Raw genomic sequence first — 24,318 nt, 5'->3', positions numbered from 1 at the left:
GGCTCAGGCACAATCTATAGGATGTTGTATCAGAAAGAGATCTGGGTACTCCAGTAGCACTAACAATTATTATTAAAGACAATTGATTTGGACTATATTCTGTAAAGAAGCTGGTTCCAGTTGTGGGTGCTGAGTGCTTCTGCTATGTGCATCTTCAGTTTAAGTTTGCACGATAAATTTGACTAAATGTGTGTGTATGTGGGGTCTTTCAAAGTGCTCATCACTGTCATTAGTCTGCTGGCCATGATGTCTATTCAGACAGCTGATACAAGCCAATGCTAAATGCTTTTGAAAATCTCAGCCTAACAACCCATTTATTTGAACGAATCCATTTCCTTGGAAAATGGAAAGCTAAACAGGAATTTTAAGGGCATAATGCTACTGTCATCATAAATCTTGCACAGTCACCCAACATCTTTCAACCTAAAGAGTATAAATATGCTCATGCTATACATGAAGTTCTTGGATATCCTGACTAACAAGTGAATGCATCAGTGAATTCTGCTTGGCAGAAATGTGTTGGCATCTCTGACATACATCAGTTGCTGAGTTACTGGACAGTTTCTGCAGCTGAGCCTTTGAGCAAGAACATCAAGACAAATCCCCATTCTTAGCTAGTATCTCATGAGAAGTTTGATGTCCATGCAAAGAAGCTACAACGTCACTTTTTGAACTCTTTTTGATCTGGCAGGTCCTAAATCACTGTTTACCTATTTTTGCAGAATAAAGGCATAAACTGACTCTGCCAGGATAGGTAGGGCAGGTAGTTATGGATTTTAGGGACTGGTGAGCATTCATCCCCATACGTCATAGAGCACACATTTTCCTCTCGAACAGTGGTAGAAAAGTGAGATTTTATATGCATGGAAGGATAGAGAACTGTAATCATTATGCCCTCATAAACTTTTATTCTATAGCAGAAGACAAATGACCAATGTAGACAGGAATGAAACCACACACTAAGAGGAAGAACAACAGTAGCACTGACCCTGTAAAAACATGTGATTCTTCCATATTATATGCCACAGACATTGCCCTATATCTGTTTTACAGTGCATTGCGTAGGCTCCTGAACTCAAGCAGTACCTGGGAAAAAAGGGCTGCCAAAGCAATAGTTATCCACCAGAGGAAAGGGAGAGAAGGTTGCCAGTGGACAGCTGCAGGTGTTTGTCTAAAACTGGAGGAGGAGCAGGAGGAAAAATCAGGAAAGGAGAGAGATTCATAGATGCGACCAACCAGAGTAGAGAGGCAAGCAAAAAGCTACCTAAAATGTGGAAAAGGGAAATACATTTGGTGAGTGGAAAATAGCTGCCAGCTGCAGACTATCAGAGTGAGTTTTAAATATTGCTGAGAGTACATTGCTTAGAAGTTAACTGAATCTTCTGGGCATAAAATTTCATTTAGTGTGTTGCACTAAAGCGCTGCAGCTTTCTGCAAGAATGGCAAAGTTTCTTACACAGGCTTGTATGTTACACCCCTTGTGATACCTGGCAAGTTTGTGCATGAAGGAATCTGACATGTATCTCCCAGGTTATTCCTCCTTCCAGTGAGACAACCACATGTGGATAATCAATGGCTAAACTTTATATTTTCTTGGCTTTTATTTCTTTTGTACTTTCCTTATTAGACCAGGAGCAAATTTAGAAATAGCTAGGAAAGAAAGCTTTTCCTCTGTGAAAGTCTCAACCAAAAGCAATACATTTTGTTTTCATAACCAATTACAACTGAAATTAATGAGGCCTTTGCCATAAACCTGATGCACTTTGATTAAAAACACAATTAGTGAAAGTTTTCATTAAAAAGCTATTTTAAATGGAAAAAAATTTTCTCACACAATTTCTTAACCTAATTGAATAAAAATGAGTTTCTTACTATAAAACAGATTTACCACAGCACTTGTCACCCTGAAGGACTTCAGACTTGGAAGTCAGGCCTTCCTGGGAAAACATTTAGCAGCTTACCAAAGACAGTGGATGGGTTTAGGTCAGAAACATAATCTTTCAAGTGATATAAAAGAAGATATTTAAATATAAGAATATTATTTCAGTTGGAACCTCAGCCTTGGCACAGGCTCATATCTTACTTGAAGGTGGATTCTAATTGTTTAACATGCCACAATTCTTTTTCTGAGTAGTCAGCAAGTAGATGTAAAGACGAGCATTATAAGCCTGTTTTCCTGTCATTCAGAAATGTGCCAAGTCTCGTTAATTTGTCCCTTTAAATGAATATCAGAAGGGTTAAATATCATTTAAATGCCTTTGAGAAAGTCAGAAGGGATAAAAACCCAAAACCTGTTTGGATCTGAATTTTGAATGCATGGTAAAGAACATGGGTATTTTATTAGGGTTTTGGAGATTTTTTTACCTTTTTCTTTTTTTCTGACTGAGAAAATCTGACAAGAATTTTAGCTGGGAAGTTTTCAGAGGCCTGTTAATTTACTGCTCTGTTTATCCCTGCCTTCTGTGTGCAGCTGCAGAGCATTATTGTGTCAAATGTATTAAAATGAGGCGCTGATTTAGTTAGAGAAACTCTGCAGGAACTGATGAAAGCAATCTTTTGAAAAACAGGGGAAATATGCTTCTCCAGAGCTCTTGAAAGGGACGTTTTGACAATGCACCAAACAATTTGGAGACACAAATGGAAACCCACAAAGCTGCTGGTTGGTACTACCTTTGTAGCTGTCCCTCTATAATGTCATAACATCATAACTCCAAACTCTCATCTCATTCAGAATCCATTCGCATGTGTTTAACCTGAGGTCTGAGTTTAGGCCTTGCTGATTTCACTGGGAGTTAAATCCACGCCTAAGGTCACAGCAAATATGAGACAAACAAACACTCTTTTGAGGTGCAGCAGATATGGAAGAGGGTGTATGCAGTGAGTATGCCTATCGGGCTTGACAATATCATCCTTGCACAACAGGAAACATGAACCTTCACGTAGGTACCTTTGATTTTAACAGTGTCACTGGGAACAAGACAATTAAATAACTCTTGAGAACCAAAACAACACAGTGCTAAGGTATTTAGGCAGCTAATGGTGCAATCCATGCTGCCTGGTAGGATTTCTAAGCCTGGTAATGTCCTTAGTTTCAGCTGGTTTTAAAAAATACCCAAACATTGCAGTTCAGTAATTCACATGCCTTCTAGCAGCAATAATATTGTTTCCTTATGAATGCTTCCTTATTAAAAGTGTCCCATTCAAATAAGTATCATATGATTTGTGTAATAACATGTTGCACATCTATTCATTGTGGCTTCATTTGTGTTAAGGGAATGTGAGACACCGTGCAATACTTTCATTATCTTTTCTCGTTGTTATCTTAAAAGACTGCAAAACATTTGAAAAGAAAATAGTCTAGGTGTTCAGTCTTCATAGTGTAGTAGAGCACTGTAGCAGTGCTCTAGCTGAGCACACATGATCATTCCTTGAGGAAAGAGCTGGGAGGGACAGCACTGCAGCGAGCACGTGTCCAGCTTTTGCAGGCAAGCAAAAGCCTGCAACCCTGTGTCCAGTGAGTTTTGGTGTATTAAATATGGCTGGAGTTTTGGTGTTTTAGGAAGAACTCACATGGATCTTACATGTTATCCTGACCACAATAAAAATCTGAACAAATGCCAGAGTGCCCTCTTCTTTCTTCCTTCCTCACCAAATATTATAAACGTGAAGGCTGCCCTAACAAGCTCTCTGCCATCTCTGAAGTTCCAAGGAAGGAGAATTCCCCTTGGCTTCCTGCATCCTGATGCCTCTCTGCAAGCCCTAACCACAACTTCTTACTGCCTGAAGTGTTAAAGCCCCTTACACTCTTGACTTAACTTCATGTAGGCACAAAAGTTTTACTTGTCAATATAAATAACTCAACCCTCTTAAAATCCTGTTAAATTCTTTTCCTCAACAATTTCCTGTGACATTGAATTCCATGGACTGATAATGTGCTAGTTTCAAACACTTTCCCTTCTGTTCATTTCACATTTTCTGCCTGTCAATTTAATCAACTTGTCTCTAGTAATTGTGTTATGGGGCTGGGAATGGCTATGAAGGAGTACCAGATCTCTTTCCCCTAAACTATTCATTATTTTGGGTTTTCGTTCTTATACTCTTCCTTTCTAAACTAAATAGCCTTGGTTATTTTAATTGTTCTCAATATTTAATCTCTCTTCTGCTCCCTTATCCCCTGTCCATACAAAACTTTACCATCTGTGGCACACAGGAGTTTGAACTTGAGACAGACTGCCTCGTGCACAGTATTAAGGGAGGGAAAAAGTATCACCAAATTATAAAATCCTAGTCTATTCCAATATTTCTTTTAGCAATCCTTGCAATTTTTATAATTTTGCCCAATCACTTCCTTGTTCTGAAATCTCAGCAGCATGCCGGCCTGCTGACGACAAGTGCCAGATCTGTTCCTGAAATACTCTAGGTAATTTAGATCCCAGCAGTGTGTGAAAAATAATTAGGCTTTTTCTTGCACTCCATATCACTTCACATTTATCTAATTTAAATTGTAGCTGCTACCCAACTGCATTGCTGATATGTTTATTCAGTCCTGTTTGAGTGTAGCTACCAGCTACCCTAGTTGCTCTTGTTTTGTTAACACTGAATTAAGAGCCTTTCTCTACTCCCCAGAGGCAGAGCTGAAGGAATGATGGGGTTGGTTTCAGATACTAAAAGGTGAGGTGTTAGATAATTATTTGACCCGTAGTTTGCCTTATACGGAACATCTGACATATGTGCAATCCTTCTTTGTCACACAAGTGTTACTATCTGTGTACCTAGGGAAGAATGTGTGAAATTTTATTGTTTGTTTGGGGTTTTTTTTTAACTTTTCTAATTTATATATTATTTTTTGCTAGTGGAACAGTGGCAGGACAATTCTTAGGTCTCCATGACCTGTTTGACCTAATCTTGGAATCATGCCTTCTTTCACACTCACTTATCAAAACTTCTAGTGAGGTTTCTTTAAAACTATAAAAAAGTTGTGTTTGGGTCAGAGGAAAAAGGGGATGATAGTGACTAAGAGCTGATGCACAGACTAGCAGTGTATGCTTCATTTCTGTATTAACTGAGTGAAGCATGGATGTTTTAGCTAAAGTTTATTTCAGATTTTGACTTCATTGGAGCTTTAATCTAAAATATCCACTGATAGGTGCATATGAATTAAAAGTAAATGTTATGGTCAAATGAAGTGAAGTATTGTAAAATTACCTCAGTGTTTTTCACATTGTCTGTTACCATAGCATCTAAACAATTATGGCATAGCAGCACTGGCAGCTGGTGCTAGCTTTGAGAATACTTCTGAGTTCTTTAATAAGAAACTTCTGGATTTTATATTAACAGGCTTTCAAGCCATTCTTATTAGCACCCACCTACCTTTTTTTGCTTGTGTTCAGCAGATTTTTGCACAGACCTGACAGGATTTTGTAGTCAACAAAAAGAGAAGCACCAAAGATGTAGCCAGTTTTCAATCTGGGGCCATTTCACTGCTGCATGGACTGCATGAAATACATGTTCACCGGGCTGTTCAAAGTGCAGCAAGTACCCTAATACAATGCAGTGCTTGGTTTAATTGCCTGAGGTACTTATAATTATCATATTCACTGTTAATGAACTAAAATGCCTTGCTATGTTAGCAGTTTGATCACTGATAGTGAGATTAATTGGCAAAATTTGTTTGTGGTTAGCAGTGTTTTAGGAAGCGTTTGATGCTGACTAGGTTGAATGACGTTACTTTGACATTGCTACTGTCAGAGCATCTCAGGTTTTTAAAGAAATGGTCATTGGAAAGAAATTATGATCTGCTGAGATGGATTGAGATAAACTGTAGGTCCTTCAGAAGCCTTGCAGTTCCTAAGGTTACATGTCTTTCTTCAACTCACCCTCCCTTGAAAGCAAAACAGCCAGGTTTTTGTCTTATTTTATCAGGAAAATCTAAAACATGCAGTTTAGGCATATGAGATACTGTCTGAACCTGCAGAAAGCCTGAGATGGCTGAAAAGGACTGCTGGGCAATGCTTCAGTCAGTCAGATTGTACAGACAGGACAACAGGGCAGAGCTAGACTGCGTGTGGTGCCAGTATTTTGTAGGAGTAAGACTGCCATAATCTGTCATGGGTAACAGCGTGGTGATTGAGCTGCTTGTGCTTGGATGCCCATTCCTTTCACTCTGCCCCAAGAGACCATCAGAAGAGGAAGCTCTTGGCTGGGAAGCTGCTGAAACAGGAATAGTGGAGCCAAGGCTGCAAGAACAGGAACAGATAGCCTGGATGTAGAAATGAGCAGGAAACTTATATTGTCCTATTTTGACTCTAGATGCTGTAAACTAAGAGAAATTCAACAGTCCTGGTCCAGTGATTAAAGCAAGACCATCTGGATAGAGACTGACTCCCAAACACCAGTGCCAGCTCATACATCTTTAGTAAATATTTGTGGATGGATTGCCCAACTCATCCAAGATCTCTATTGGAAACATTCACTCTTCTGGAACTATAGGAACTGCTGAGCTCAAGGAGTTTACTGCTGCATTTTTTGAGTCAGTTTCTTCCTCAGCCCCCTTCTGGTGGAATTTTGAGAGTTGAGAGCTTTTTTTTTAATCAGAAATTATTGAAGAATTGCCTTTTCTTGTGAAATATCTTACACTTGGAGCTTGTAGGAATACCACCATTAAGCATTTTCATGACAATGGGTTGGAAAAAGAAACTTGTAAATCTCACCCTGTGAAGGAACAACAGTTCATTTTTTTTGTGAAGAAGCTGACTGGAAAGAGAATGTTTGATAAGAAAACTGAGTCCTTTTATTAACTACAGGCAGCTAAGGGAATACCATGGATATCTTCAGATGGTACTTCCCACCTGCCTTACACAAAATGTCATCGTCTGCCTCTGCAGGGAAATGTCTCCACCATCTAAAGAAGGAGCCTGGTTGACAAGCTTAGCCAAAATCCCACCTAGGGCAGCTAGAATAACTACTTTAGGATAAGAATGACCATTTAAATTCTGCATAAAAATGTGGTATCGCAGCCTCTTTCTGAGAACCACCCTTAGCAGTGCTTAAAACACAGTCCTTACATGGTGAGTAAGCCCACAGACAAAGATCTATAACGTCTTGATCCACAAAGACTACATTGAACAGGGTGATGGAACTTGAAGGAGATGCTGCATCTCCTGGCTGTGGGATAGAGAAGACTTCCTCCATAAACCACACAACCTAAGCCCAGCTTCACGAGCACCAGACTAGTTTTAGTTATTAGATGTTACCTGTTCACATATCAACACCACACATTATGAAAGCCTCCAAGACTACCCTGAGTATGTACAACATGGAGAGTAATCCTCAGAAATCCAAATAGGTCAACTTCTTTTCATTTTCACACATAACTTCACTTTTCCTGTCTGACAGGAGGGCACAGCTGCCTCATGCACAGGATTTTGCAATATGTTACTTTTGCAATGAGCCATCCTGAAAAAGATATTTTAAATGTCTATTCCATCATGCTCCTGCTTATGCTGTACCTCAGATGATATAAATGACACCTTTATCATCTGGAGTCTTTCCCTGAAGTCCGCCACAAATGCAATAAGTGCTCCCCTGCCAAGAGGCAGCTCCTTCAACAGCCCTCCAGCCCTCAGTGTGGATCTTAACTAAACACTGCAGCAGCACTCTGATGGACAAACACATATAAACAGATCCATAACACATGAACATCACGTGTAAGGACTGCCCACACATCTCCACTCCTACAATACCTTGTTCTCCACTGGATCATTACAAGACCTGGAGCTTACATATCCCATGTGTAATATACTTTAGCAAGCACATCGAACATCCACAAGGAAATTGCATGTGTGAAACCAACCAGTCAATAGACATCAGAATGAGTGAATAATTGATGGAAAACAGACATGCTCAAAGGTCTGAGAAAGAATATTTCTTACAAACCCTTCATTTAATTTTTGCCTATTCAGTTCTTATCTTCAAGGGAAACCTGAGAAATGCTTCAGAATAAGGACCTGGGAACTAAAACTCATAATACTATTGGAAATAAAGAATTGATTAGAGAAATACTACTTTTATAGCACATTTCATAGCACTTCTTATTTCCATGACTGCTAATTCTTGCAAGTACAATTGAAGATCAATCACCCCTGTCCTTTTCTCTCAGGAGATACATATCTTATCATCTGTTTTGTTGCAGGTGTTTCTGAGATACCTGCTGCATTTTCTCTCAAATGATCTAACTGATTAACAAATTCAAAGTGGTTATTCTCAGCCTCCATGTAACTCCAAAGACATCTGGTTTTCTTTCAAGCTTGAAGAAGAGTCTGTATACTTGAAAGCTTGTCTGTTTTGACTATACCAGTAATTAAAAAAACCCACCAGGAAACAAACTTCTCTGAGGTTCAAATCTTGCCTGGTTTAGGAATACTTTTTTAGAGTCAATTGTATAAGATGCAATTTAACATATGCAAGTCACAGGATCACAGAATAGTTAGGTTTGGAAGGAACCTCTGAAGATAATCTAATCCAAACCCCAATCTTTTAAATGCCCAAACATATGCAAAAAGTATTGTGTAAATGTTACACAGTGTTGATCAGTCACACCATTAAAACAGATTTTAACCATCAGAAATTAATCTTCTTTCCTTTGCAAATATTTCTGAACATGAAAACAATTCGTTAAATTGGATAAAGCTGTCTGTGGCCTATGCTTTTAAATAGAGTGAAAACACACATTGTTTTTCCAGTGGTTGCACTTATTTGCTCGATTCTGATCCATCTTACTCTTTCTTCTCTGTGGTTTGTTTAGTGTCTGAAAAAAAAGCCCAAAATGGTCGGCTTGATGTTGTTGTAATGGGTTGGGCAAACTATTTTGATTTTTTGTGTATTTTGTGGCAGATGTGTGCAACATTCATCTGAAGCAGCTGTGGATACAAAGGCAGGTCTATCTGTTAGTTGCTGTTTACATGGGGATATTGGTGATGGCCTTGGTGGTAGCATTGGTTCTGGGCTTTGATATTTGAGGCTTGGCAGACAAATGTCTTGTCTCTGGGGAATAGAGAAAGTGTGGGAATAGCTCCACAGTGGGAATGCCCTGTCTCGTGCCTTTATAAAAATGATTTTCCTGCCTGTGTTTCCCTCTGTAGAGCTATTTGTTTGAATGATTTTTTGGTACTTAAAGAGCAGGCCAGTGTATAATGCTGTCTAATGTCATCAATTTTCTGCATTTCAAACACATTTGGATAAACCTTTCGGGGAATAAATATAACACCAAAGCCCAGCAGTTGCGGCTTAAATCACTTGTACACAACGTGGTCTATTTTTTCTTAATGTATCTGAACTTGCTGTGAGGGAATTGGGCTAAATTTGCAACAGAGAAAGTACACTGCATTACATTTACAGGTTTCACAGCTTTGGGCATAGGAGAATTGGAATTGAAATACTTTTTCCCCTTCCCACCTCCTGCATTGCCTGGTCGTCTGAAAGAAAAAAGAATATCATTAATTCAGACAGTGATGAGTGTTGTTAGTTGGCACATCCAAGTCCAGAATATCAAAAAGATGAGCAATATATAAATTGTCCTGCCCTTAAATATGGTAAAACTTAAAACATCCCTGAACTGTGCACTGTACCAGCTGATGGCTGGGATGAATCAGAGCAACCATATGGCAGGGAAGGAGTTGAGTGATGAAGCAGGAGGCTTAATTTTCTAAGCTTAAGAAGGAATGTCAGATAGTCACTAAAATAAATAAATAAATAAATAAATAAGTAGATAAATTGATACTGGGAACTGTCTGAGTTCAAGAGAACAGTGTTTTGAGTTGGCTACATACACAGGCATATCACACAAACACACCCAGTGTTTTTTAAATGCTGTGCTCATCTGCTCTTTTGAGCAGCCTGTCAAGCACATTGGGTATATAAATATCCTGCTCTGTGAAACAGTCTGTCTGCTGCTTATGATTCCAGCAACGATAACATGCGCTGGTTTGTTGTGGCAGGGTCACCTCAGGTGCAGTGGTAAAGCAAAGGGATTTTGTGGCCCATTTGGGATTTTTGTGCATAGGGAGGAATTGCTGATGTTATTTCATTGAGACACTAGAGTAGAATATTACTGTGCCCCTTAATTTGGACACAGCCTTTGTTGGTTTAAGATGACAGTGTCCCTTTCAGAGTACTTTACTGATGCAGCAGTTTCTGGGCTGCTCTGTGGTCAGCTATCTATTAAAAATGTTAGGTAAGGCCTTTGACATTTTGTTGGCAAATAAGAGACAGACATTTCCAGCATGTGAGGGTAAGCAGGAAGAAGAGATTAGTCTTTTGATGGTTTAGAGCTACCCAATTTGACCTTTAAAGAGTCCTGTCCATTCAATATCTGTTTAAGGAAATAGCACTGGAGTTATCTATAATTTCATGAGGATCTATAGTCCTTCCTGTTAACTATTTCAGTTTATGGAAAAAGCCTAGATGTATCTCTTTGCAATTTCACTTTTATATACCCTGTGCAACGCTGAATCACACTGATGTTGCTGAAAGGGTGGCTTATTTTGCTTATTTCCAGGGAACATGCTTCCAGAGCCTGCAGAGCATCTTCAAAAGCACTCTTCTTCCTGCTAGTCTCACAAGTCATGATGAGGAACAGCACACTTCCCACTTTCTCCCTGAAACTAAGAAGAGCATGTTGTGTGATGTAAAAAGATTTCCAGACATCCATAACTTTGTAATCTCAGATCATTACTTCTTTTCTCAAACCAAAATGAAGATCCTAGGGTTTGTTTTTTTTTCCCCAAGGTTGTTGTATGTGCCAAAAATTCTGTGTTGGATGAAGTATACTCAAAGAAAACTCTAATTTACAATATGCTTTAATTGTCAAAATGTCCCCTGTTAATGTAGGCTCATTTATACTATGGACCTCTTGAGCTGCAGGAAACAATATATTGGAATTAATTTGGGGTCTTTGTGGGGATTTTGAAGAACTCTTGTGATCCAAAGCCTCATCTTTTAATTTCTGCACAGCATGTGCATGGTTTTTGCTACCATAAAGAGGTCAAATAAAGTCAGTAACTGTATGGGGGAGACTTGCTGACAACAGCAGTCACGAAACAACTTCCCCTGTTCTTGGTCCCTTGCCCTCACAGAACAAACCCGTACAAAGAAGAGGCAGACTGGTTTGTTCTTCTCTCAGAGAGCCATTGAACATGAAACGAACTCCTAGTGCCATGCAAAAGTCACAGACAGCACAACTGTTATTAGGGGATAATGGTCTTTTTGTAGTCAGCAATGGGCTCAGTGCTGTTTCTGCTGACTGTGAGCCCCGCAGTGTAAGGCATGGTAAGCCTATAGCACTATCCATAGCCCGCAAACAGAGGAATGAACCTATGACCCTCCCTCCCTGCACTGCCGCAGAAAAGCCACCTTTCTCATGTAAATGCGCCTCTTTTGTTTCCTGGTGTTAGCAGCAGTGATGTCATGTATTCAACCATCTCTTATTTTCCAAAGTGTATAAAGCACTCGTGAATGAAAGACACGCAGCGGTTTGAAAAGAAAATCACAACAGCCGGTCAGAATTAGAGTCCAGCATTATTAAATATTGTGTGTCTTGCTCACTTTACCTTCAAATGCATCCCTTTGGGTAATTGTTAAAGTGTGTGAAGGTAGAAAAATTGTCACCTCCAGAGCATTGGGATCTCTAAAACTTTTTTTTCTTTTTTTGGTGTGTGATTCAATATTAACTAAATTTTCTCAACCAAGATATAATGTACTGCTTGTCAATATCAGTTAAAATCATGTGGCTTCAATAGGAGAGACTCATTGCAAGTGTTTTCTTTTGGCACCCAGCTGTGCTTTTTGATTTATTGAAGCAGGGTTGCTTGCCAGTTATCACTGTAAGTAAGACCATATCCAAAAAAAAAAAAAAAAAAAGACAAGAACCTGGAAAGCAAAACCTGTGGTGTTCAATTAAATAACCTTCCTTTCTTTTAAAGAGAAATTTATCCAGGAAATTCAGGAAATATATAAAAATATTTTGGAAAGCAATTTAGTTTTAAATTGAAGCTGAATGGCTAATTAACCATTGCTTAAAATTCTGCTGTGATAGGTTGACTTTGTTGTCTTGCTCTTCAAGAGGGAATAGGAATCTGAAAGTCGAATGGGATGAAAAAAATGGTAACATTTCTGTAACATTTCTGTAATACAACAGGGGATTTTACAAAGCATTCCCTTGTTCTATATGCCAGGATCCAGCCAGAATTAGCATGTTCTAAAAATAATAAGAAAATCTGTTAATTATTTATGTCTGCTTACTTGGCTATTCATTAGTATGTGTTTGTTGTCACTGCAAAGACAAAACTCAAAAAATCGCTGCTACCAAACCTATTCTGGTATTTTAGTTTGTTATAGCAAAAAATGGACCAAAGTAGGCACAAGCTGTAGGGGAACATCTTTTTCAGCATGCAGAGAAGAGTATGGAAAACAAATAGAGGGCAGCCAAAGATGTAATAAACAGAATTTATGAACCAATACATGTACATCAGTTGTATTTGTTAGGGCTCTGAGCCTTCAAAGATTTATGCCAGGGGACTACTTGGAGTACATAAAGCCTTTTAGTATCACTGCCTATGTTATCTCTGGATGTTGAATTCAGATATTTAGGTGTCAGTTGCAGAAATGAAAGAACTTATCAGTGTACAGATAGATAACAAACAATTTTATTATTTTTTTGTTACAAGAGTGCCTTCTGTCAACTTATACTTCTTAAAGGTAGGTCAGGCTCTCAGCTGGCACAAAGCAGTACAGCTCAACTGAGGTAAATGAGTCGTTCAGTGTATACAGAGTGAGCTTTTACTCCTCAACGAAGGCCTTCAAGGAAATGGAGAATACAGCAATTGAAATACCAATCACCATGGAAAAAAAGGAGGAAACCCAGGACTCTGGAGAGGACTAAGTCAGAAGAGGATAATAATACGTGGAAAGTAAAGACGGATTTGTTTGAATAGGGCACCTACCTCATCACAGCTAACCCTGGTCATGAAATCAGTCCTCATCTGTGTGAGTTCCCAAAAGATTCACATGGGAAAATATACCAGGTAACCTCCTAACACAAGAGAGAATCAAATGCCTGTGAAGTGTGCATGATCCCGCAGAATGCAGAAGATGCAGATGAATACTAAACTTCTATTACCCAACAGAGCTGCATAGACATCAGGCTGTATGCTTTTCAGAAAGGTGCTGGTCTGCATTAAAGGACATTTTACCTTTCCCCGCCACCCCCCCCCCCCCCCCCCCCCCACTTTATGCAGCAAAGCCTAGAAGACACTTTTGACCAAAAAAAAAGAACCTGAAAACAGATGTGACCTTCTCTCCTAATGGTTTGGGTAGTCATCCTGGATAGTCAACGCTGAATGATTTACAGCAGTTGGGGAATGGGTGCAGGTTTTCTAAGTAAGGATGTTCTCTTTTTTACATTAAACAATCACTGCATAATACCATGAAAGTTAAAGAGCTTATGAAGTGCACCAGCTTGCATGATTTCATGTAATGATTCATTCAGGAAGTGGAGCAGTTTGCAGAGTGTAATGTTTAATCTGTTGGTTACGAGAAAGTATTAGATTACAGAAAATATTAATGAATTAATGCCCTTTTAAAAATCTTGCTTAATGTTTACTCTTGAAGCAGTGACACTTTGAATGTCTTACATGATGCTGAGCTTTAGACTTTGAGTTGTGCTGTTCAACTGCCTTTTTTTATCCACTCCAGTGGGCCCACTTGAAGAATAGGGTCTTAATGGAGGTCAAGTGACAGTTTGAGCTCTAGGTCCTACTTAAGTTCATCTAGTTGTTGAAAATAACAATTAAAAAAACTCAAAACAAAGCAAATCCCACCTCATATAACATGGTTTTTCTCTCCAATCTGACTATCCATTTTGCACCATTTCTAATGATTGGTATCCAAAAAATTAATGGTAGAAAATAATTGGAACACATGGTTGCAAATGCTGAATATTCACTTGAAATATTCTGTTCCATTTATCCAGACATGATCACCAATAACAAAAGAAATGGTGTCATCTTAGAATTAACTTTCTGATAAAGATATATTCTGGGGATGACGATGCATTATGATAAGGCATTTGCCACTGGAAGGAATGAATTTAAAAACTTCTTGTGTTTTCTGACCAAGTGGACAATGCCTGCTATTTATTGTGACTGTGCTTTGTTGATGTCGGAAATCCTTTTATTATCATATTTAGTGTAAAATGAAAGGCTGACCGATAGCTGCAGCTCAGAAATTGGAGGGTGGAAACCAGAGTAGATGGAAGAAAGATTGTCAGCAGGACATCTAAAATCCTCAGCTCAAAGGGCTGAATGCTGCAAAGCCTCCTGTCTATAAGGCTAGACCTGCACAGTTAGATCTCAGCAAGGTCTAGTACCAAAACAAGCGAATGGCATCTGCTCTTTGTCATGTAGTTCACTAGAATCTATTTTTCCTCATTTTTGTGTTGTGATTTTAATTCAATTGTATGTAGTTGTTTCAAAACCATGTATATTTTGTTACATATCCCCTGTTATCTAAAGCTATAGTGTAGGGGAAACAAAGGGAAAATAAATGACACCTAACAGCTTCCCGAGAAAACAGTCAGTGTTTTTACAAGAAGGAAAGGGAAGACAGAGACATAAAACAGAAAACAAAGATTTTTATGATGGGCTTTAAAATAAGAATCATAAAAGTGATGATGGGAGCCAAGAAGTCAGAAAAGTTGAACCTGAAAGAGAAAACAATATTTAGGAATGACAACAGAGAAGAAAATATGCCAAGGTCATATGAAAAGGATAAACAGAGAAAGACAAGGAGCCAGGAAGAGTTTGTTTGAGCACAGCAATTTCTATCACAATTCAGGCAGATATGCAAAGAAAAAGGAAGAAATGCAAGAACAAAACAAATAAATACAGTAACTAGAAAAGCACAGATGTGCACAGTTGTTTTATCTCCACTGAAACTACAAAGCAAAAGGAGGGCTTTTGAAGAACAGGGTTTTTTTAAAAAAGAACAACAGAAACCTCCCTGGCAATTCATCTGACTTGCAGAAAGTTTATAAAGAATAGTAAAATCAACTGTGAATGTGTTTCTGACCAGTTTTGATCTCTGGCAAGAATGTATGCCTGCTTTTGCTTGAAAATGTTGTCTGGTTAAATCCTTATGCGGTAATAATTTTCTGTACATGAGCGTAGAAGATTGAAAATCCTGATATACAAATGGAAGCTTGGTATTGTTTATCAGTTGCTCCAGCAAACCAGAAATATTTCATGTTACACTCTGTACAAGCAAGGATGCTACATAAATGTCTATGTACTTGCAGAGTAAAGGAAGTAGGTTCCAAAACTTCATGGATATACTGCCATATATTTGGAGCTTATGATCACATTATAAGGATGTAATTTCCAGTCTACTTCTTATATTATGACACAAAGACCAAGCTTTTCCTTTTTCTTTAAGAGTGCAATTAATGCCAATCCCCCAAATAACTTTGGACAATTACCTTTGAATACTCTCTAATGTAGTGCCTAGCACAATGTTGGTTTTACATCTATTGGAATAACACAAGGAATACATAATAGGCTTTCTAAGTGAAATGATAGCTTCAGTCATCTGGATACTGTTGTAAGGTTTATATTTGCACTGCTGATTTTCCTAGAGTATTCCTATCAAGCATTCAGTGCAAAACTTCAGACTACAAGAATAACCCATGTACACTTGCTTGTCTGTAAGTGTGGCATGTCCAGAAACTTCTAAACTTTTTTTGGTTTGTTTTTCTTTTCCCAAAGGGAAACATTTTGAGTCCTGTAGCAGTCACAGGCATACTAAATAGCCCGTCTCTGCTACTGCACAGCTCATTTCTTTAGCACTTCATATGAAAAGTTTCATCCAAGTCTCTGGGTGCTGTGTCATCCTGAAACATCACTCAGCAGCCACTGCTTCTACCTGAACTATTCCCCAAACTTTTTGCAGCAAAGACTTTATCTTCAGATATTGAGTTCCCATTTAAACAATGCATAATGCTTATTTCTGTTTCAGCAAGATCATTTCGCTTTGGGCAAAAGCCTGGCCATGTGCATGGGCCCTAAATAATTAACTATGTCCAAGGAGTACTGATCTTCCCTCTTTCAGAACTGTTGTTTGCTCCTGAATAGTATAAGGTCCTGTGTAGACAGGGCACTCCTCTAGGAAGTAGAAAACATGTCTGAGAGGGCCCCATCCCAGGCAGGAGTAGAAAGCAGCAGTTGTTAGTTTCCTGGGTAGCGGCATGATGCTTGTGTTTATTGAACAAAGCAATCAGTGGTTGAAAATTTTTCACAATTCCAGAGTTTGCAATATCTGGGCTCTCTGTTGCTCAGCTTAGTGGCAAAGTTTACACTGATGTTTCTCCTGCTGGACAGTTGTCTCTTGAGAATGCTTCTGGAGTGCTGATTACCTGCTTCAGTCTTCAGTTGACCTGATTAATTCACCTACGCCTATTTTAAACAAAGATTATGTTGTAAAGGATGGGTAGGCAATGGCAACCTAGCCTCAGACATGCAATCCATGTGATTCTGCCATCAGCACAGTTGTTTATTCCCCTTTGAACACACATCCCTGGAGGTCAGATGTGGATCACATTTACTGGGCTACGTTGAACAGTATCAAATCTGAATTTCCTGTACCCTTTCTATTTGAATCAGCAATCCTAACAATGAAGTTACCCAGAGCACCCGAGGGGACAGGCAGTAATAAGATACAAAGCCTCATTGAGAAGGAGCTATCAATTAGCAGACACACACATTTACTATTCAAGCTACCTTATAAAGTAATTAAATGTAAGCGGTCCTTCATTCAAAGCTTCAGGGGCAAGTAAATAAACTTAGGGGAAGCCACAGCTATTAAATGAAGATGTGACAGGGGCAGTCAACAGCAGTAAAAGACTTATAGAAAATAAACTCTTTCACAGTAGGCTTGGGGAGGGGGCATTGCAGTGGACTCTGAGTGCAGAAACCTTGCTCTAGACTTTGGGGGCTCTGGCTCATGGCATTGTGCAGTTGAGTTTTGTTCTTAACAAAGGGCTGGGGTTATAAAACCACAGTGTAACCTCTGCAAGCTGACAAGACTTATTCTCTGGGCACAGGGTGAATTTTTCAAGGCATTACGAGTAAATGATTAGTTTACATGTTCCAATGAATTAAACTAGACTGCTTAAAAGACAGGGAAGTTTCATGGTGTGGGCTCGCATAATTAGACCAGCCATGCAAGATAATTTCTCTTTGCTGATGCCAGTGGAAGACAGGGAAATAAACCATGGTGTCTTAACCAAAGTGATTTGGTTTCATCTGAGTCAAAGCTATTCAAGTGCTCTTGTTGAAATGACAGTGGTATTGCATGATATTCCAAAGGGACAAGTTAAAATTTCATTTGTGCCAAGAGTATACACTGCCAAGTCTTGGTGTGTTTGAGCTTTCTCACATTTAACACTGAATTTGCTGGGCTTGTTCATTGTGCATGATAACTAAGGAGCCTCATGTGTTGCTTCACTTATTCTAGAGCACATAAAACAAGTCGGAGCTCTAACAGCTACTGGCTCAAATCAAAATCTTTCAAGCCCTTAATGGGGGAATTATTTTACACTTACCCTTTGCAGTGAAAGCTAGTACAGAAATATAGTTCATGCAATAATCCCTCTTGGGTACACCTGAAGAAACTTGTGGGGTTCAGTCCCATATTGCTCTGCTCACCAACCTCTGCCAATGCTGTTTGATGCTTTGGCTCCCTACATGAGATTTGAATCTTCAAAACTCTTCATGGGATCAATCCCAGCTGATTTTACTCATCTTCATATTAGACACTGTCGCGGGTTGGGTTTGTGTAACCGGGCGGAAACACCAATTTAGTGTAGTGGTTTGGTCCAAAATACTCATTACTGTTTATCTGCTGTGAGATAAGAATTAGGAGAAACGCAAAGCAGGTACCAAACTCGGAAGAATATAAAGAAGTTTATTAACAGACCTAAAAGAAGAAAAAATAAATATACCACACCTTCAGAACTCTCCTCCTCCCCCCACCTTCCTCCCTTCTCCCACTGACAATGTTCAAAGACAACCCTTAAGATGTTCAGTCTGTTTACCACTTCCATAATAAATATGTTCAGTCCATTTAGGAAGAGGAGTCTCTCTTGCCCATGCTATGAAAACATTATCACAATGAGACAGCCGCCCACTTCCAAATAACTTTATTCAGTCCATTTAGGAAGAGGAGTCTCTCTGCTCGCATGTGAGTCCCTCCCCCCAACTTGCAGCTTTTCCCACAACTGCTTTCGAGGGTCCACTCTTGAAGGTTTTTGGGGTACAATTTTAAGGTTGAGCCATTCAGAAACAAAAGTTCTCTTCACCCATCTCTGGGAGCATTTCATCTCTAAGAACAGAGGCCCTTCTCCTTCACTGGGAGCAAAGGGTCCTCCTCAGCTTCATCTTTAGGACTGTCTCTGGGAGCATCTCTAGGAACTGAGGTTTTCTCCTTTCCCATTTGGAGCAAAAGTCCTCATCGCTTCCATCTCTCCCTGTCCAAACTTTCTCATGAAATTACAGCTGTGTCAGCATCTGCCTATCTCAGTGCAGGTGCTTTTGCTTACGAGTTGAACACTCCACCCCCCATATCTTCATGAGATTACAATGGATACTCTGATCTATCATAGCTTCACAACAGAATTTCAGCTTTAAGCATCTCCTCTTTCTCTCTTCCCTCAGGTTTTCAGCTCTTCACAGCACTAAAAGGGTTAATCTCACCTTGGCCTTGCAGCTGGAATGTTGCTTATCACTGTTGGTCACATAACCTCTGCCGGACAGTGGTGCAGCTTCAGCTGAAATCTTGGCCTTGGCCACAGTGGAGAGGGGGAAGAGCCGAGCCGCTCTGGCTGCCCACAGCAGGGCTGGGGGGGGTTCCACAGGTGGAACAGGGCCCATCGGCTCCAGGATGGCCGTGGCCCGGCCTGGCCTGGCCCAAGCAGAGCCTGGGCCAGGCCCGCTGGCCCCCACACGGGGCCTGCAGCCACCTGTGCCAGCGCCGGAAACGAGAGAGAGAGCTCTGCCTCGGAGTTTCCTATTCTTAAGTGTGGATCACAGAGGTGGTCACAACTTTAAGTGGCTGAGAGAATTGTCCATATTCAAACTGGCCAGCTGATATGTTCTGTCAGGTCATAGAGGAAGCTGTAAGAAGAACATCACTTCCGAGACTTAGCTTGCTAACCTATAACAGACACACAACCTGAGATGTCCTCTAGGCTCCCTTTGTTGTCAAGCAAGTTTGCTAGGTGCCTCTCTTCAGAGATTAATTTACGCATTTCCCTAGGACTGACTGTGCATGAATCCATTTTGTTTCAGCCTGGGGAACTTAATTTTGAGCAGGCAGAGACTGGGCTAGAGGAAACACACCCTTGCTCTCCATTTCCCTTGTGCCCTGTATTGGAAGAAGCTGAAGGCATTTCTCATTCTTCCTGAAGTCTTTCCCTTCTTCAGAGTGCAGCTTCTACAAAGAAGACAAATCTTGAGGAGAAGCACCTGTATTCACACTTTGGTTTCACTCCAGCTGCTGGGGAACATTGTAGGATCCTTATGCAGCATACACACATCTGACAATATTGGGTCATGGATTCTATATTCTCTTCAGCACAGTTATATGTACATAATCTTATTGTGTTCTTTATTCTACCTTTTCTCCTGTTTCCAAGACTTTATTCCTGCTGAAAATATTTATTTTTAGGACTTTTCTCTGTGGCATTTTCATATATACTGGAAAGTTGCCATATCTTTATTATTTCAGATTTACAATTAGTCTAGCTTTTGTCTATCTGATTTTTTTTAAATGTGGATTTCTGTTCTTCTACAGTATTTTTCATCTTTATGAAACCTGATTTCAGGCATATTTACACCCTCCTCCATATTCTACAGAAGCAACAACCTTTGCTTTTTTCAAGATGTGTTTTTAGCTCTGTCTCAAGATTGGATGCTACTTTTGTTTGTGATCAGTGCAGGAAGCAAGAAATCTCTCATGCTCTTTACTCTAGTCCAGTATTGGCTGAATTTTTAAGGCTTCTCATGCCCTCTCAGTTTTGCTTTGACAATGTGATTTGTGATCTGGTAATCTAGTCCACTGAGCACTGACCTTTGTTTCCAACATGTTGAGACTGATCTCTCTTCTGCAGACTGATACCACTTTACTTTTTTTCTTCTAAGCTTCAGTCAAGGACATCTAGTAATTTCTGTATGACTCCTCAGATGTCCTTGGGAAACTGAGGTTAAATTATGAGTGTTGAAAACTCTCCCTCTTTATAGTAACATGGCTAGTGTGAAGTCCCTGGACTTTTATAAAAGCTTGAAGTGTTTCTTCCTTTTGTTTCATGTACAAAACTTCTCTCTCAAAGCTGGTATTCTTTCTGGTCATGCAGGAAATTTTGGGGCCCACTTCTGATAAACAAAATTTTTCTTTCTTTCCTAAGATAGGATGTTAATCAAATACAGTCGAACAGCCTTAATAATCCTAAATTTAACAAATCCTCTTTTCTCTCAAACATCAATTTATTTTCATACCCAAGCAACCACTGGATTTCTACAGCTGCACTGGAGCTTCTTCTCACTGCCTTCTTCCTGGTGGTTTTCTTTCTCAAGATTAGGCAGTGTTTTTGTGGCAAGCTTTAGGGTTTCATCACACAATAAAGATGAGTCTTCATCAGAGGAGCAGATTCACTAATATAAAAACCAACCAAAAAGAAATGTAAAGGGTAAGAATGTGGTTCTGTCTCCTAGTTACTCTAAGTAACACTGGTGCTGTTGTTAGTGGATTCAATAAATTTCCTGGCAAAAAGAAAGAGGAAAATATTGTGGGAGGTTTCTGGCCTATCCATGTAACTTATTAGCACACCACAAGGCCTTTGACCTTCACACTTCTACATGAATTTGGGTTAAGAACCTCTAGGTGGTTCAGCTGTCCAGAGCCCCATTGAACACCAGCCCTCAGCACTGAGTGTGTTCAGCAGCCACACAGCATCACAACAAAATCAGGGAACCCATAAAGCTAAAGCAAAGAAAATCCTACTTCACTGTCACTTGGCAGAGGTGATTACCAGAAGTTACTGATATCTTTTGGCTCAACCCTGCTGCTGTCATCAATGTCCATAGGAAAAAAAAAAGAGTGAAGAAGCCCCCAAAGCACACAACGTTAATTTTGACCTTTCAAAACAATGCTATTAAAAAGCTGATGGTGATTACAATCTTAACATTACAGCCATAACTGTGCACATGCCTCCACTTTGAACAGAAATCACAGGCACTACTAAAGCTCAAATTCCCTGTGGTTTTTTATAATTTTTTTTTTAGGATTCAAATAATCGTTTCTTTTTGTCTGAAATCCTCCAGGTCCATGATGCCTTAAAATGCTTAATATATTTGACATGACACATTATTCTATGTCACTCTCTGTTGCACAGGCTGCTTCTTCAACTAGTACGACTAATTGTCACGGGGGGAGAGGCATGAAGAGGAAATTCAGGAAAGGAAATATGCATTTTAATTTCACCATGGTAGTCAGGATGTGAAGCAAGGGTAGGTGCATTGTATGTGTGACAGTCTGCAAAAGTAAAGTCCTCGTACTAGACAGGAAAATGGACAATTTGGGGGTGGTTTTTCCACAGTCTGGGACATCTGGGTTTTAACTATACAGGACCGGAATACCGAAAATTAATACTCTCCCCAATAAAGTCCAGATTTTTTAAAGGTGTTTAGTGAAGACAAGTGGAAATTTTTAAGAGGCAAACTCTCCCTGAGAATACAGATATGCAGAGTGCCTTTGAAAGTGGAGCATCTTTTTTTTCTTTTTCTTTTTTTCTTTTCAATTGAAATCATGCATACATAATAGGGCAAGGCAAGTAGATGGCGTGATGGGGGTGCCTTGTAATGAAGTATAAATAAGGAGTCCAGTGCATCTGGATGGGCTGTGATATCTCTTTCATGAAATCACTGGCAACAGGGTGGCATATAGGGAGTAGGAAGCAGGAAATCATCAGCAGGTTTTGTTCTGAGATTTGCCTCAGAGATACCATGACAATGTTGGCTGCATTCCCACAGGGCACAAATAAAGCAGCAGTTCAGGAAGCCTGACGTTAGTTCACAAAAATCTGATGATACCCACCGAATTTCCCACTACTGTGATAATATAGCTCCAGCCAGCTGCTAAATTTCCTTCTTGTAAATCCTTTCCAAAGTATAAGGGAAAAAGTCCACAGTGAGCAGAGTCCAAACCAGACCAGTCTCTTCCATTCTTCAACATGTAATGTATCCAGCTGGGCTTTGGAGATGAGACTGAAGAAATTATGATTTGTCCAAAGTTTAGTATTCCCTTGTCAGCTACTTATAAAGACCTTTTGTGCCTTTATGCTTCCAAAAGCTTTCAGGGGCAGGTATAGATTGGAGCAAGGGTGGTGCTGCCTCTATTAGAGAGAGCATTTGGATAAGCTCTGCCATATCACCCAGCAGTATACCTCATATCCCTTGCCAGGATTTTGGGGGAACTTTAGGAAGAAATCAGACAGTTATTTGCTGCCTAAGTACTTCTAGCCCCACACTTTGACCATGTGTATTTATAGGCACTATGAACATATGACTATGACCTACAACTGAGTGGGTTAAGCTTGAGATCTGTATGTTATAAAGATGAAAAGGAGCACTCTTACACAGTCTGAATTGAGCTGGATTTATCTTTCTGGTATCTGGACAAGTTAGTAAATTTTTTTCTTCCTTTTTTTCATCCAGTTACATCTGTTTTTTTCCTCACTTTACCGTATACACTTTCATGACTTGACTCAAAGCTTTCAAGAATGATGGTGGCTTAGAAGAAAAGGTTTTAAATAATACAAACTCATGAATTTTGGATATGGAACATTCAGATATTTCTAAATGACACAGTTAGGCTTTTTTTCCAGCTAAAATTTTTGGCCATTTGGAAGGAGAAATGTAGGCACATGGGCTGGGATTGCTGGCATCCCATCAGCCCGTGACATCAGCAGAACTCTGGCTTGACTCCGGTCATGCAGAAATGCTGGTCAAATGGTAATTGCATTATAATCCATAAATCTGACTTTTAGGATTTCCTGTGAAGGTAGTGCTCTCACACAGCAAATCAGATGCTTCACAAAGCACTGGACTCGAAAGGATAAAACACAAGAACATATTTCTAGCCAGAAAACACTGGAATAATATGTGTGTCTGCTCTACCACTTCACCAAACTCTAGGATCACTATCAGTCTGCATTGTAAATGCAGTAATTTTGTTATCTTTGGAAATGCACAGGAATATCCAAGGCAAGTTACTGAAAGAGAGGCACTATGAAATTGTTGTGCTTTTTAGCAGGTCTGAGTGCAGGACTGTTTTTGCAGATGGCAGGATCACTGTTCAGAGTGGGTTGTTACCAACCATATGTCTAAAAAGAGCCCTAAATCCCTTATCAGGCCTTAGACTATTCACTAATTTTGCCCTAAAATTTATATTTTCTCTTTGTGAAGCATACATACTCAATATATGCACATTTGCTGCCTTTTCTTACTGGTATAGCAAATTAATATCAAGCTTTGTAAAAATAATGATTTATGAAATGTAATGAATGCTCCTTCAGCTTTAAAGTAAAATTATTGCAGCAAAACCAATATTTTTTCAAGCTGTCTCTTAAATCTGGGATAAAAACCCCTATTCTCACTTGAAATGGGCATGCAAAATTCCCAGGCAAAATGAGAACAATCAAAAGTCAAGAGAAATGGGCTATTTTTGAATGATGGACCTAAAACCAGAACAAGTGTGCCAGTGTCAGGCTTCATTGTGAAAAACAGAAAATATAATTTGACAAGGGAGTGGCCCATCATATTGCTTTGTTAGTTGTTTTTTTTGTTGGGTTTTTGTTGTTTTTTTTTTTTTAATTTGGAAAGTTAGTGTTCCACTTTTAACTTTCAGAAAGCTATTTCTGAGAGAGCACAGTAATGTCATACAGATCATTTTGCAGGACTGCTCTTATCAAAATGTATAGCCAGAAAGAGCTACTTTATACTGCTGGTTCAAACACTGTTTGCAAAATTCTCTCCATCTGTCAAATGAAAACAACTCTGAATGAAATGGATTAGAATGTAATTAGTTTTTTAAATATGCATATGCATACTTTCTTCCTTACCCCTGTAAATGTGCTGATTATCCATAGGAAATCTCCTTGTTTTGTAAAGTGTTGATTTTTTTATCAACTTAATATCTCATGTTTTCCAGGTGGAA

The 24,318-nt window shown here is 39.3% G+C and overlaps 1 long non-coding RNA gene across 1 annotated transcript in view; it reads left to right on the top strand.

The window, feature by feature from the left end:
- The window catches only part of LOC109146268, a 98,150-nt gene that overhangs the window by 39,056 nt on the left and 34,776 nt on the right, over nt 1–24,318 (top strand). The window lies entirely within an intron of this gene.

Source organism: Corvus cornix, chromosome 4, assembly GCF_000738735.6.
Source record: "Corvus cornix cornix isolate S_Up_H32 chromosome 4, ASM73873v5, whole genome shotgun sequence".
NCBI lineage: Eukaryota > Metazoa > Chordata > Aves > Passeriformes > Corvidae > Corvus > Corvus cornix.
The sequence above is the reverse complement of the archived record's forward strand: the minus strand, read 5'-3'. Positions and strand labels throughout refer to the sequence as shown.